A 15,451-nucleotide genomic window follows, 5' to 3' on the forward strand; every position below is an offset into this window, starting at 1 on the left:
GTAGTCGAAGCTGTGCAATTATTTTTGCTTATTTTAATTTTTATATTATAGGAAATATGTATCATATAATAGTTGGTATTCGATTGTTCTAACATTATAATTAGGATATTTCCTAGATATAGCCAGTACAAAAATATTATTGTTCCTATGTCAGAATATTTAAAAATAATTCGTTACAGTTAAACATGTAACAAGGATAACTAGAAGTGTTTATGTATTGAAATAATGTCGACTGAATGTAAAGGGGAAGTATCCTGAGAAGTACCCAGTATGGTTGTGGCAGTCGTGTAAATAGTACAAATCAATACGATATCCATTAATCGCGAGAATCAGTGTAAAGATTTCTTACAGTTGTTCTTTTTTTGAGATTGATAACTACCCAAGACCTTTCGTGCATATTTTAAATAATTATAATTGAACTGAATTCTACAAATTGAATTATTGAAAATCTATCGTGCTTATATTCTTTCGTGAAAGTACTTATTTCTGGCAGCATGACCCATCGTAGGACGGTAAGCATTTAATATGATTATATGATAAATATTTTTGAAACAAACAGCTAGAAATTAAATATCGCAGAGTAACAAATCCTAAATTCTAATTCAAGGAGGATATAAAAAAACCGTCTGCTTGAGATACCTATTTTCAGCGAATTTAACTATTATTCTTTTATTTCCAAATAGAGATACGAATCCATAGCAATTAAAGTTTTGATTCCTACGTCTCGATTTAAAGTTTTGGCACATAATGAAATGTATTAACATATCGTGTCGATAATAGCAAAGAACTATCTGAACCTTCGAATATGATTCCATATTTAAAAGTCGCAATAATCTTAAATCTCGAACCTTGTATCTTGATCGAACGTGATCATTTAAAATTTTGAATCTTTCAGCCTGATTTAAACTGTCACGACCCACCAAAACATAAAGTTCAAAGCTTAAAACTGTTACGTCTTATAAATATCGAATCATATTTGAAGGTACAAACGGTTCTTTGGTGTTATCTATACGACATGTTAATGTATTTCATTAATTACAAAAAATATTTAAGAAATATATAAAAACCGTTCAAATGATCATTGATTTGGAGGACAATCAAAGGAAATGCTTTTAGAAGGTTTTCAAAAGCACAAATAACTTTTAGCAAACGTCAGTGGAAAACTCAAGTACGTCTTCTATCTATAATAACATCAAATAACATCAAGCATATTTTAATGTTGTTGATAGAAATATCATAAATTGTATTTCTATTAAGATAGGAGAAAGAAAATTTTTCAATTATATATTTTCGACCAATCGCGGGAGACGCAATCGCGACGAGAGACGTTAACGGGAGTCGTAAATTCCCGTTACGATTATAGTAAACGACACCACGACTTGACGATCCCCTGATTTCGGTTAAGATAATAGGGGTGATTCAGTTAGTATAACACTGTGATTCACAGAATTATAAACTATATATTTCCAACACTTAAGTTACACTATCGAGTAGGTATAAATCGTAGATAATAACTTGTTGCACGAAGATAAGATAGATATGCACAATAGAGCAAGGCTCTTATAGTTGAATTTAATACGTTAGTGGACTTAGCATTAGAGGATATTTATTAGACGTTAGATTTAGACGTTATAGTATGTAGAAGAAGTAAGTTGACTTGACCCTTCTGATGTCGCAGGAGAAGTAGTTGACTTTCCTAGCGGTGTAGGACAAGTAGTTGATTTGACCCTCCTGATGTCGCAGGAGAAGTAAAGTTGGGTGACGATGCTGTGTCGGAGGAAAGCGATGGGTGTGTCTAGCACACAGGACCATCGGATTTGTTCATGACATTTTTGGTCAGGAAAGTGAGGGCAGTATACATTGCTTTTGATTGGACAACAGAAGGTTGGTGGACTAGGAAGGGCCTTAGCCGCCTTCGATAGAAAGTTGCTGGTGGGAAGCATCGTACCTGAGAAAAACTAACTTTCCCTTGTCAAGCCATAGTAGACAATAGTCGTTAAAAAGTTTTTTTTTTTCTATTTATTTATTTGAATTTTACAATTTGTCCAGTAGGACATTTGGTAAAATGTTATATCTTGGTGTTGTAATAATATAGCATGTGGGTGGTTACCTCCAGCGGGGTACCATCTTCGTGTTTGTTAGGTTGTGTCCTTTGTGAGATCTGTTGGGTGTTTCCTTTTTAGTCTTCTTTCTATGTTTGATGTGTTGATCGTTTCCGCTGCTAGCCGATTCGGGTGCGTTGCTACTCTTTCTCTGTACCTTCTTGCGTATCTGCTAATCTCCTCCTTGACCGTTGGTATTCCGAGGTCTTTCCGTATATCTTTGTTTCTGACGTACCATGGTGCGTTTACTATTGTTCTGAGGATTTTAGCTTGGATTGTCTCTATTTTGTTTATATGGCTCATTGCTGCTGTTCCCCATAGTGGTATTCCGTACGTCCAGACTGGTTTTATAATTGTTTTGTATATTTTTAATTTGTTTTCTATGCTTAGTTTGGATTTTCGACTTGTTAACCATTGCATTTGTCTCCTTGCTGTCTGTATTTTGTATATTATTGATTTAATATGTTGTTTCTATGTAAATCGTATATCTAGGTGGAGTCCTAGGTATTTGACTTGCCTTGTTTGTGTTATTTGCGTGCCGTTTAGTGTAATGTTTGGTGGTATCTGTTTTCGCAGTGTGAATGTAATGTGGTTGCATTTATCGGGGTTTGCTCATTAAAAAGTGATAAAAAAACAAAGACATTTATTCGGTCTGAAGGACCTTAGCTAGCAAGTTGCTGGGATTTATGACGGGTCCTTTAGACTATTAAGGGTACGCCGTAAGGATGAGCGGACATCTGGTGTCCGTCTGGCCCGCGGTGTATGGCTTGGTCTAGGTAGAGGGCCGCCCGACGTAACAAAGTACCTTGAAAAAATGTTAATATTTAAATACTTCTTAATAACTTTTCCGTGGTTTGGAATTTATATTCGCTCAAAAGTTTGATTAGACTATCTAATTAGAATAGAATTATGATTTCTATTCTTAACAAAGGTATCTGTTTTCCAGGCTCCCAGCAGATTGCCTGAGGGCGGAGGTTTTGGTCCTGACCGTTTATCACTGGGAAGTGAATTTACTAATAGCATCGTCGCACGCGCGAGGAAATGGTTACCTGGTACTTTAGGTTAGTTTTCACTCTTGATATTACGTCAGGTATTTATCTGTAATTTTATTACGCAGAATGCAATTACCTTTGCATCCTCGAATTGATGTTTCATAGCGATGTTCCTGAATTATTTCTCACTTCTATTGACTTGCGTACCATCGTTTAAAGTTGCATTTCTATTCCATCCTACATTACGATAAATTTAACATTTCGATTCAGATATTCATCGCACTGATGCTATATTATATCATAAACCAAGTGCGGACTTTTATATATTTATTTTATTTATTTTATATATTTATGAGAAATCTGAAAGCAAAAAAATGTACATTATTACACATTAATATACCTATACATATCGCAAGTCTCTAATAAATTTGACTTCATGTAGTATTTTACTTAATGCACGTATAATGCGAATGGATTAACAGACTAATAATAAAATAGCTAAGAAATAAAACTAGTGGAAAGCATTCGTGCTAACATCGCGAAGAGTCCATTTACTTATAGCCTGCGGTATGTATTAATTATAAATATATTAGTAGTATATATTAAAGATATAAATTTGCGTAAATATAGGCAATGTAATTATAAAACAACCGCTCTACAATTAACATATGCAGTTCTGCCCGAGCAGCCGAGCTGAGAGGACGTGAAGCAACGGTAGTACAGTGCGTTATGGAAGTGCGGCAAGTGACTAAAATAAATACACGAACGGCTACGCCCATAGCTAAAAGTTGGAAACCTGTGTTTTCCATTAATAATACTATAAAGAAAAACAAAATGAAAGTTACACCAATAATGATAATTAATAAAGACGAACAATATTATATAAACAAAACAACAGACACAACAAAACCAAGTCAACAAATAAATCAAGATCAGGATTGCTCAGATACAACTGAAGTGGAAATGGAAACGAACAAAGAAACAACACAACAGGATGGAAGCTGGAAGGTGGCGACCTATAATAAAAAAAGAAAAATTATAGGTAATATAGAATCAGAAAAGTAGCGATGGCTGCAAGGATTACCATTAAGAAACTCCTTCAGCTCGCTAACGGAAGAAATAGACGATGACCCAACAAGCAAAATCACAACTCAACCAACACACATTACAAAACCACCACCAATATTTGTTGAGGCGCAAATAATAGACCCGCTTATTGATAGATTAAACAACATAACTGGAAAGGAAAATTACACAATGAAACAAGTAAAACTGGAACAGGTAAAAATCCAAACAAACTCCCCAGAAAGCTATAGAAAAGTAATAAACGAACTTAAGGAGAAAAATGCTATATACCACACGTACCAGCTCAAATCAGAAAGGAGATACAAAGCAGTGATAAGAAGACTACATCCAAAAACCAACATAGAAAGATTAAGTGAGGAACTAAAAAAAAAATAGGACACAAAACAAGAACAATCAATAATATGACCAGGTATGACACCAAACAACCACTATCATTATTCCTAATTGAACTAGAACCGGGAACTAACAATAAAGCAATATATGAAGTCAAAAAAGTCCTAAACACAATAGTAACAGTGGAATCACCACGCTACAAAAAAGAAATACCTCAATGCATGCGGTGCCAACAATACGGACACACAAAAAACTATTGCAATAGAAGCCTGGTATGTGTTAAATGTGCAAAAAACCATTTAACAACACACTGCCCATACACAGGAAAAATTGAGGAAGTTAGATGTTACAATTGTAACGGAAACCACCCAGCCAGCTATAAAGGATGTGAAACCAGGAAACAACTACAACGTAAACTGTTTCCACCACTTCGCAATAGATCAGTTGATAACTACCAACAACAACAAAATACAACGGAAAATAAAGCAACATTGAAAACTCAAAATGAAATAAAATCTACAATCAGAAACACAGACATCCAAGCAAACCGAAGTTACGCGCAAGTAACACAAAATATCAGACAAGAAACGCCCATTAACAATCAGAGTCAAAGCAACAACACCGAAGACACTACAGAAATCAAAGAACTACTAAAACAATCAATTAAAAATACTGATATACTTACAAAAATGATAATCGAACAAAACGCAACCCTCAGACAGCAAACGGAACAAATAACACTTATGCTACAACTACTCACAAACTGAACTCTGGAACTCTAACGGCCTACAACAAAGGGCCCTAGAAACTAAAACATACCTGCACAATAATAACATAGATATACTACTCGTATCAGAAACGCACTTCACTACAAAAAGTTATTTAAAGATTCCGTACCACACCATTTATGACACCAAGCATCCCTCAGGAAAAGCACACGGAGGGACCGCAGTAATAATAAAAAGCGACATTAAACATCACCTACACAGCCAAGTCAGTAAGGAACATATACAAGCAACCACCGTTACAGTACAAACTAGCAGCAACCATTTTCAGTTGTCAGCAGTATACATACCGCCGAGAAACAAAATTACACCTCAAAAGTGGGAAGAGTACTTTCAACAATTAGGTGATAAGTTTATCGCAGCGGGAGACTACAATGCAAAGCACACAATATGGGGATCAAGAATCACTACACCTCGAGGTAGAACCTTGGAAAAATACATTAGAAACAATAACCTCAATATATTATCCACAGGAAGACCGACATACTGGCCGACAGACCTGAGCAAGACACCTAACCTACTTGATTTTGCAGTTACAAAGGGACTAAACGCAAATAAACTAAATATAGCACCCAGCCTCGAGCTTAGCTCCGACCATACACCCATAATAATTACATATAGAAAAGAACCAAAACTTCAAAACAATTCAGAGACACTATGCAATAAAACAACCAATTGGCAAACATTTAAAGAAATAATTGAGAGCAAAATCAACTGCAACATCCCATTGAAAACACCTGAACATATCGAACAAGCAGTAACAACACTTACAGAAACTATTCAGGAAGCAGCATGGGCAACCACCATACCTGAGTCAACAAATAGACAAACAAAAATCATTCCGCCAGACATCCTCGAAAAAATCAGAGAAAAAAGAAAAGCGAAAGCAAAATGGCAAAAACATAGAAAAACAAAAAAAGAAAAAACAAAAGAAAAGAAAACAAAAAACGCCTGAACAAACTTGCAAAAGAAATAAAAAACAAAATAAAAGAACACAACAACAACAAGTTCACAAAATTCATAGAGTCACTATCCGCTCACGAGAACACCAACTACTCCCTATGGAAAACAATAAAAAAAATAAAGAAGCCAATAAAACTAGTCCCAGCAATCAGAAAAGCAGATAACACATGGGCAAGGACCAATGAAGAACAAGCAGAAGAATTTGCCAACCACCTAAGCAACACATTCACACCCCATAATATCAATAACAGCAACCTCAATTGTCATACCGACGAGGATGCAGTAACCACTAGTACCTCAACTGACGAACACTACATCATACCTAAAACAACAGCACAAGAAATTAGAAACATAATCGAAAAAACAAAAAACAATAAAGCACCAGGAATCGACCTAATCAATGGTAAAATACTAAACAACCTACATCCAAAAGCGGTACGACTAATCACAATAATTTACGATGCAATATTAAGAATCCAATACTATCCTAAACTATGGAAACTAGCACAGATCAAAATGCTACCTAAGCCAGGCAAAGACCCACACCAAACAGCATCATACAGACCAATTTCACTACTTCCTGTACTATCCAAAATACTAGAAAAAATAATTTACACCCGCTTAAAACAAATAATAGATAAGGAAAAACTGATACCAGATCACCAATTTGGATTCAGAAACAAACACTCTACGATAGAGCAAATGCACAGACTCACTAACGAAGTAATAACAGCACTAGAAAGCAAAGAATACTGTACAGCACTCTTTATAGACATAGAGAAGGCATTCGATAAAATAAACCACGATAGCCTTCTACAAACAATTAGGAAACAATTCCCGGAACAAATATACCATTTATTAAAATCGTACTTAAGCAGCAGAACCTTTATAGTAAAAATTAAAGATACATGCTCTGAAGTTAAATATATCAAGGCAGGGGTTCCGCAAGGAAGCGTCCTAGGACCAATGCTATACAACATTATACACGGCCAACATACCAACAACTACCAATAGCAAAATATTGACATTTGCGGATGACACAACTGTACTAGTTAGGCACACGAACCCTGTAACAGCAGTCACATTACTACAAGAACATATCATAAAAATAGAAAAGTGGCTTCAAGATAAACAAATTAAAGCAAACCCCGATAAATGCAACCACATTACATTCACACTGCGAAAACAGATACCACCAAACATTATACTAAACGGCACGCAAATAACACAAACAAGGCAAGTCAAATACCTAGGACTCCACCTAGATACACGATTTACATAGAAACAACATATTAAATCAATAATATACAAAATACAGACAGCAAGGAAACAAATGCAATGGTTAACAAGTCGAAAATCAAAACTAAGCATAGAAAACAAATTAAAAATATACAAAACAATTATAAAACCAGTCTGGACGTACGGAATACCACTATGGGGAACAGCAGCAATGAGCCATATAAACAAAATAGAGACAATCCAAGCTAAAATCCTCAGAACAATAGTAAACGCACCATGGTACGTCAGAAACAAAGATATACGGAAAGACCTCGGAATACCAACGGTCAAGGAGGAGATTAGCAGATACGCAAGAAGGTACAGAGAGAGTAGCAACGAACCCGAATCGGCTAGCAGCGGAAACGATCAACACATCAAACATAGAAGGAAGACTAAAAAGGAAACACCCAACAGATCTCACAAAGGACACAACCTACAAACACGAAGATGGTACCCCGCTGGGGGTAACCACCCACATGCTATATTATTACAACACCAAGATATAACATTTTACCAAATGTCCTACTGGACAAATCGTAAAATTTAAATAAATAAATAGAAAAAAAATTAACATATGCTATATATAGCATTATCTGTTTCTCATTCCAGCAACGCTAACCATGGTCATAGTCGGCACAATCAACGGATGGACAAACATTTCATTTCTCCGTCTAACATCTGGAAACGGCGACGTGCCACTAACGTTAACACGCGATGAATATTCATGGAGCGTCTCTTTGACAGTACTTAGTTCAATGATCGGTGCACTTGTGGCTGCGAAGTTGGCCGATCGCATCGGTCGTAAATACTGCCTCCTTCTATGCAGCGCAATGTTCACCTTCGGCTGGTTAGAAATGTACACCGCAACTTCTGTGCAAACGCTATACCTTGCTCGGGGGATCCTCGGTATAGGCGTAGGTATTGCCCGCACGATAAATCCTATGTTCGTGTCAGAAGTCGCCGACATCGAATACAGAGGATCCATAAGTGTTTTAATCGCAGCGAACGTATATACCGGGTCACTATTAACCTACGCTCTAGAACACTCGCTGACGTATACGTCACACCTGCTGGCTCTTATAGTAATATCAGGTATATCCATCTTGCCGCTCATGTTCTTACGCGAAACTCCGTATTTCTTGGTGGCAAAAGGTCAAAAGGCGCAAGCACGCAAGTCGATAGCATATTACAAAGGCATCGAAGATCCTGAAAGAGTGAAAATCGAGCTACGTGCTCTACGCGCAGAAGCCAGATACGGATTACACCAACAATTCAGAAGTGATTTATCCTCAGAATCAGGAAGCGATTTACACCCACCGTACAGAAGCAATGCGCCCCCACCGTACCGCATCGATGCGCCCCCACCGTATGATGAGGCCCAACCGTACAGTATCAATTTGCCTTCAGCATCAAGAAGCGATTTACCCCCACCGTACAGTTTCAATTTCCCCTCACCATCAAGTAGCGATTTACTCCCACCGCACAGAAGCAACTTACCCTCACAATCCATACGCGAAACACACTCAGACCCCACACGGGAAGTAGTAGGCACAGAAGCCACGTCCGATTTACACTTACCATCCAGTAGCGATTCACCCTCACAATCAACATCCTCAGTACAATCAAAATTCAAATGCGAAGTAAGCATACAACTCACGGGCGAATTACGCGTAGAATACTCGCGCGACTCGTCCGGATTACCGGTCCAAATCTCGCGCGAATTACACTCACAATCCACAAGCGAATTACACCGACCATCCACAAGCGAAGTACACCGACCATCCACAAGCGAAGTACATCGACCATCCACAAGCGAAGTACACCGGCCATCCACAAGCGAAGTACACCGACCATCCACAAGCGAAGTACACCGAACATACACAAGCGAAGTACATCGACCATCCACAAGCAAAGTACACCGACCATCCACAAGCGAATTACACTCACAAACCACAAGCGAATTACACTCACAAACCACAAGCGAATTACACCCACCATCCACAAGCGATGTACACCGACCATCCACAAGCGATGTACACCGACCATCCACAAGCGATGTACACCGACCATCCACAAGCGAATTACACCGACCATCCACAAGCGAATTACACACACCATCCACAAGCGAAGTACACCGACCATCCACAAGCGAAGTACATCGGCCATCCACAAGCGAAGTACACCGAACATACACAAGCGAAGTACATCGACCATCCACAAGCAAAGTACACCGACCATCCACAAGCGAATTACACTCACAAACCACAAGCGAATTACACCCACCATCCACAAGCGATGTACACCGACCATCCACAAGCGAATTACACCGACCATCCACAAGCGAATTACACACACCATCCACAAGCGAAGTACACCGGCCATCAGCAAGCGAAGTACACCCACCATCCACAAGCGAAGTACACCGACCATTCACAAGCGAAGTACATCAACCATACAGAAGCGAGGTACACCCACTATCCACAAGCGAAGTACATCGACCATCAACAAGCGAAGTACACCGACCACCCACAAGCGAATTACACTCACAAACCACGAGCGAATTACACACACCATCCACGAGCGAATTACACACACCATCCACAAGCGAAGTACACCGACCATCAACAAGCGAAGTACACCCACCTTCCACGAGGGAAGTACATCAACCATCCACAAGCGAGGTACACCCAACATTCACAAGCGAAGTACATCGACCATCCACAAGCGAAGTACACCGACCATCCACAAGCGAATTACACTCACAATCCACAAGCGAATTACACCGACCATCCACAAGCGAAGTACACCGACCATCCACAAGCGAAGTACATCAACCATCCTCAAGCGAAGTACATCGACCATCCACAAGCGAAGTACATCAACCATCCTCAAGCGAAGTACATCGACCATCCACAAGCGAAGTACACTCACAATCCACAAGCGAATTACACCGATTATCCACAAGCCAAATAGACCAACCATCCACAAGCGAAGTACACGGACCATCCACAAGCGAAATAAGCTCAGACCACATATGCGAAATACAATCGCGATCCAGAAGCGATTTACGCACACAACCCACTGTGTATTCACGAGCATCAACGGCCATACTTGAGCCACACGTGGATGGAACTAAATATACCTGTTTAAACAAGCTGCGATCAATACTACAAGGAAGCAACAGGAGAGCTCTGCTTATCATGCTTGTCTTAATCATGGCACAACAACTTGGCGGAAACTTCGTCACTATGCGGTATCTGGAGGTGTTGTTTAGCAAAACAACGATCGGTATTGAATCAAACGTAGCGACGATTTTGGTCCTGACTATCGACCTTACATCTGGCACTTTATCCACCTTTACAGTGGAATGTCTTGGAAGAAGAAAACTTTTGATTGTGTCTACGCTTGGGTCGTGTCTTACATTGAGTATTCTAGCAACTTATCTTCTGTTCGTTCAATATGAGTCTGGCGATACCCTCGCCTCTGCTGTTCCCGTTGCCGACCTAATTGTATATGAAGTAATGTTTCAAATTGGATTAGGTACATTACCCAATGTTCTCCTATGCGACTTATTTCCTACGAAACTAAAAGGCTTTGTTGGTGCCATCGTTGTGATTTTCGATGGTGCAATTGTTCTTATCGGGTCGTTACTGCATCAAGTATTTCCAGATATTGTAGCGTTCGATAAGATTTACTTTTTCTCTTCGATATCATGCGCCATATCATCTGTGATGGTGGCCCTATATTTACCGGAAACGAGAGGAAAAACATATCACGAGATTGAAGCGGTACTAGCAGCTGAAAATTTGTTTTCTTTGAATGAAGAAGTTAGAACCGATGAAATGGATATTAGTAGAATATGACAGGAAAAATTGCACTGTACGTCCGTGGCACGGTGTCTACTTACCCGGCATATTTTATTTTCCATTTTTATTAGTATAACGATAAAGATCTACAATTTTATCACGATATGCAATTTTTGTAGTAACGTAGTATTATTCGTTTGTACGTGTAGTTTTAGAAATGTGTCTAACAAAGGTGACGGTCATTTACAAACATATATATCGCATAAATTGACTTGCATTGAACTTAGAGGAATACATGTTCTCAAACTAAACTTTTTATCCATTTCATAACACGAACGATGTAACAATATTAATTTACTCGAGATAATTGAACAACAGTTAGTAAAAGTAAGAAAAGTAATATATTAAAAAATGACAAGGTGACATAATACTGACAAGAACAATTTTTTATATCTCAGCTATTATCAATGCTGTTATTTTTTGTTTGCAATATATAACATATGTATAAAACATATACATATGCTAATATTGTGACAATAAACAGCAGGTATGCTGAGAAAGTCAGTATTTATGGAGAAAATAATATAATATAATTACCATAACGCATTGCTAATAAGTACTTATATTACATTATGTTTTGTCGCTGATAAGCATATATGCATACAGAAATAAATATGTATGTGTAAGACACGGTCTTTTCGGCGATATATTATAGTTATTACTGAAAAATATTTGAATACGTTTGTTCGAATATTACAGTAATTACTGTATCATAACATAGTGATAAATACCTAGCCTTGTCTAGCAGGAATTTTATCGAACTATTGAATGTTATCTTCAGTAGATAATGGCTATAATAATAGTGTTCACTTCAGAAATTTATAATATTTCCTACTTTTAATATACGACAATTTACGCGAAATATCAAATATCGACAATTTTATAAAGTTTTATCTATCAACAATTATGTATTTATTGTATATCTTTTAAACAAATATCTTCCTTATTAAAAAGCTACAAGAAACATGGAAACATTACTATCTATATAAAAATCACAAACAAGATATTGAATGTTCTATTTTATTCAAGTTTTATTATAGATGAATTTATTGCAGACACCCCTAGTGGAAATTAATTAAAGGAGTCAGAATGAAGACGAGTCAACTGTAATACCAAATACCGCTAAGGTCCTTAACCTACGTCATGCTAAATCGGTTACGTCGAGAACGATATTAACATGGTAAGAAAACCACCGAGTTCACTGGGTAAATTACTCTGAATAGCAACTTTCACTTCTACGGTAACATCACCCCTCCTCTTTCCCAAAATATTACTGATTTTGCATAAAAGAATTCGGACAAATCCTGCTTTGCCATTCATTTGCAAAATATTAGTTCTTTGATCGTTATGGAAAACAAACAACAAAAACATCTTTAAGAACGACCGAAGCGGAAATTTAAAACTGAAAGTAAAGATTGAGTTAAACCTAAAACTAAATTACATTTATATTATAATTCTCTGTGAGATGGTAATTCGTATATGTATCGATATTTCACACATTCACTATTACAAATAATTGGTGATATTATATGGGACTCTGTATCGCGTGTTCTGAAATACCGACATCGAAAAATATCAGTGTTTTTCATGCTCTTTATAATTCATAACGTTGCGTCGCGACGATTGTAATTATCTGAAAGGGGTACTCGCTACATTTCCATTATGTGATCGTTTGAATGTGCTCCGTTTTGTATACTTGGAATTTAATTATGAAAGTTTATAAATGGTTATACAATATCCTGCTGGAGTGTGAAATTTAAAAAAAAAATTAAAATAATAAATTAATTATCCTGATAATTAATCTAAAACAATACCATCAATTCCTTACTTTTAAATCAATGATGTAAATACATGATCACATGGCATGGTCTCTCGCGCATATTCCGGGTGCATGCAGGCAAACGTGTACTCCATAGCTCTTTCAATTTGTAAGTCGTCCCAAGGACGCGTCTGTTCTGGTGACTGCTCGATGTTTGGGTGGGATCGGGGGAGCTGTCGTCGCGCCGGTGATGCTTTCGAATCTGTTGGGAATTCAGTTGTGGATCTGCAATCCTGTCCGATTGATACTTCGATACTAGGTCAGAGACCTGTAATTTCACGTCCTCCGTAATCCTGTTCGGCCCCGCCACCAGTGGATCACTGGTATCATCGGTCGGCACCATCGACCGAGACTTACTTAAGTTTCGAACGGCGAAACAGGAATAGAGCGAAGGACTTTCCGCTGATCCATAGGGTTGTCCGATGCACGGTTCTACGTTGCGTAGGTCTGTTAATTCTTTAGAGAGATCGCGATCTCGTTCGTTTTGGACGCACCGTGATTTTTCTTTTATCGTCTGATTCTTCGGATTTCTTCGTGTTTTCCCATTTTTCAGAGAAGCTTATTACGGTCATGTTAGAGTTTCTTTCTAATACCTTCAAGAGTTTAGAGTCGCGAAAATAACATGTTAAACAGTTTAGTACAACGACTAGTATGTCGCTTTTGCAAGACACGAAATTGTATATACAGTGTAAGTAGCTACATTTTCTTTCTCTCTTTCCAAGTTAGGCAAATGTGTCTCTGATGCCGAAAGCTGCCAGCAGGGTTGCGAATTATTGTACGATATTTGTATTGGTCGATGTAACCGTTGTGTAAGAGAAGATGTTGTGTCATGTATGTTGTTCTACATTTGTAAAGATTCATGTAAGCGATGCGTTGGAGATATGTGTTTCGCAGTTAGGCTACGAAACAACCATCTCTTCACGCAGGCCCATGATCACGTAGAGTCTGAACTCAGCTTCCTTGCCAATAGGTTTAAGGTCGAGATCGATGTGTAATGTTAAATAACTCATGGGCGGGTTTCGCGCGTAGTCACCTCCTCGTGGTGAGATCTGGTAATTGGCATCGTTTTCCAAAAATTAATCAGTTGACTAATCTTTGGAAAACGATACCAAGCCAAGAACTACGCTAATACAATCCAGTTTGAATCACCAAAAGTTACGAAGAGTATTTTGGATGATGTAGACTGGACTGCAACGTGGATCACAGTGGGCCATCGTGGGCCATCGTGGGATACCATGGAAAACCGTGGGGCAGCATGGAATACCGTGGGACACCATGGGAAACCGTTGAACCCCGTCAGACACCGTGGGACAAAAGCCACGAAGAGAATTTTGGATGATCTACACTTGACTGCTACGCGAGACACTGTTGGTCCAGTTTAGAGCACCACAAGGCACGAAGAGAATTTACCGTGAGGCAGAGTGGGATATCATAAGGACATCGAGGTACACCGTCTGTTCGTTATCTATAAATTATCGAAACGGTTTCATCGAAAGATTGTATTACGAGTTTCTGATGGTGAATAAGATTACCTATACTTGGTAATATATAATTAATTATTGGTTTGAGAATACAAAGATGAAAATAGGAAAGTAGGAAACTTAAATTAAAAGATTCATTTAATTCTTATTACAGTACTTTACAGTACAGCAATTTATTATTTTGATAGTGTGTTATGTTTACTGAAGTATTGTAGCAAGATAGAATTATATTTCGTTACGAGTATTGGATATCCTGTTTTATATTCTATTTATAATTTCGTACAAGATTGTAGTTTTAATTCAAACCAGTATTAAACTGAAATAATAACTTCGCATGCGACACGAAAATGGTATGGAGAGGTCGTGCGACCCGCAAAATGTGAGAGTCGAACAAGCACTGAATATCACGTCTATTCCTGTTCCTCGTCTCTGGTAAAATTATTTTAAAAAAGAGAATGATGCGTTTCATAAAGAATTATACTATTTATCTACTTACACTACCTTATCTACTTAAACATTACTGTTAATTATGCATGAATAATTAAATACATGTATAAATTAATTAAATATTAAAGTACTTATTAGGAATGGATTAATGCTTCTAGAAAGCATTGCTTTTTAGCAGTAAAGGTACTCTATAGAACCACGCACCTGACTCACAAACGTTCCATCTAGTTCCTGTCCCATCAAATTTGAAAAACTCTACCTGATAGAACATCTAATTTAATTTCAATAATTTAATTAGG

The 15,451-nt window shown here is 37.7% G+C and overlaps 1 long non-coding RNA gene across 1 annotated transcript in view; it reads left to right on the forward strand.

Moving 5' to 3' along the window:
* LOC138187077 (uncharacterized) overlaps positions 1-11,627 on the forward strand; it is a 32,907-nt gene extending 21,280 nt beyond the window's left edge. The window contains exon 2 of the long non-coding RNA XR_011175082.1: positions 11,338-11,627. This is a non-coding gene — a long non-coding RNA (uncharacterized LOC138187077). The remainder of the gene's footprint in view (positions 1-11,337) is intronic.
* The last annotated feature ends 3,824 nt before the right edge of the window (positions 11,628-15,451 follow it).

The sequence above is a fragment of the Bombus flavifrons genome, chromosome 14, assembly GCF_040668555.2.
Source record: "Bombus flavifrons isolate JBK064 chromosome 14, iyBomFlav1_principal, whole genome shotgun sequence".
Classification (NCBI taxonomy): domain Eukaryota; kingdom Metazoa; phylum Arthropoda; class Insecta; order Hymenoptera; family Apidae; genus Bombus; species Bombus flavifrons.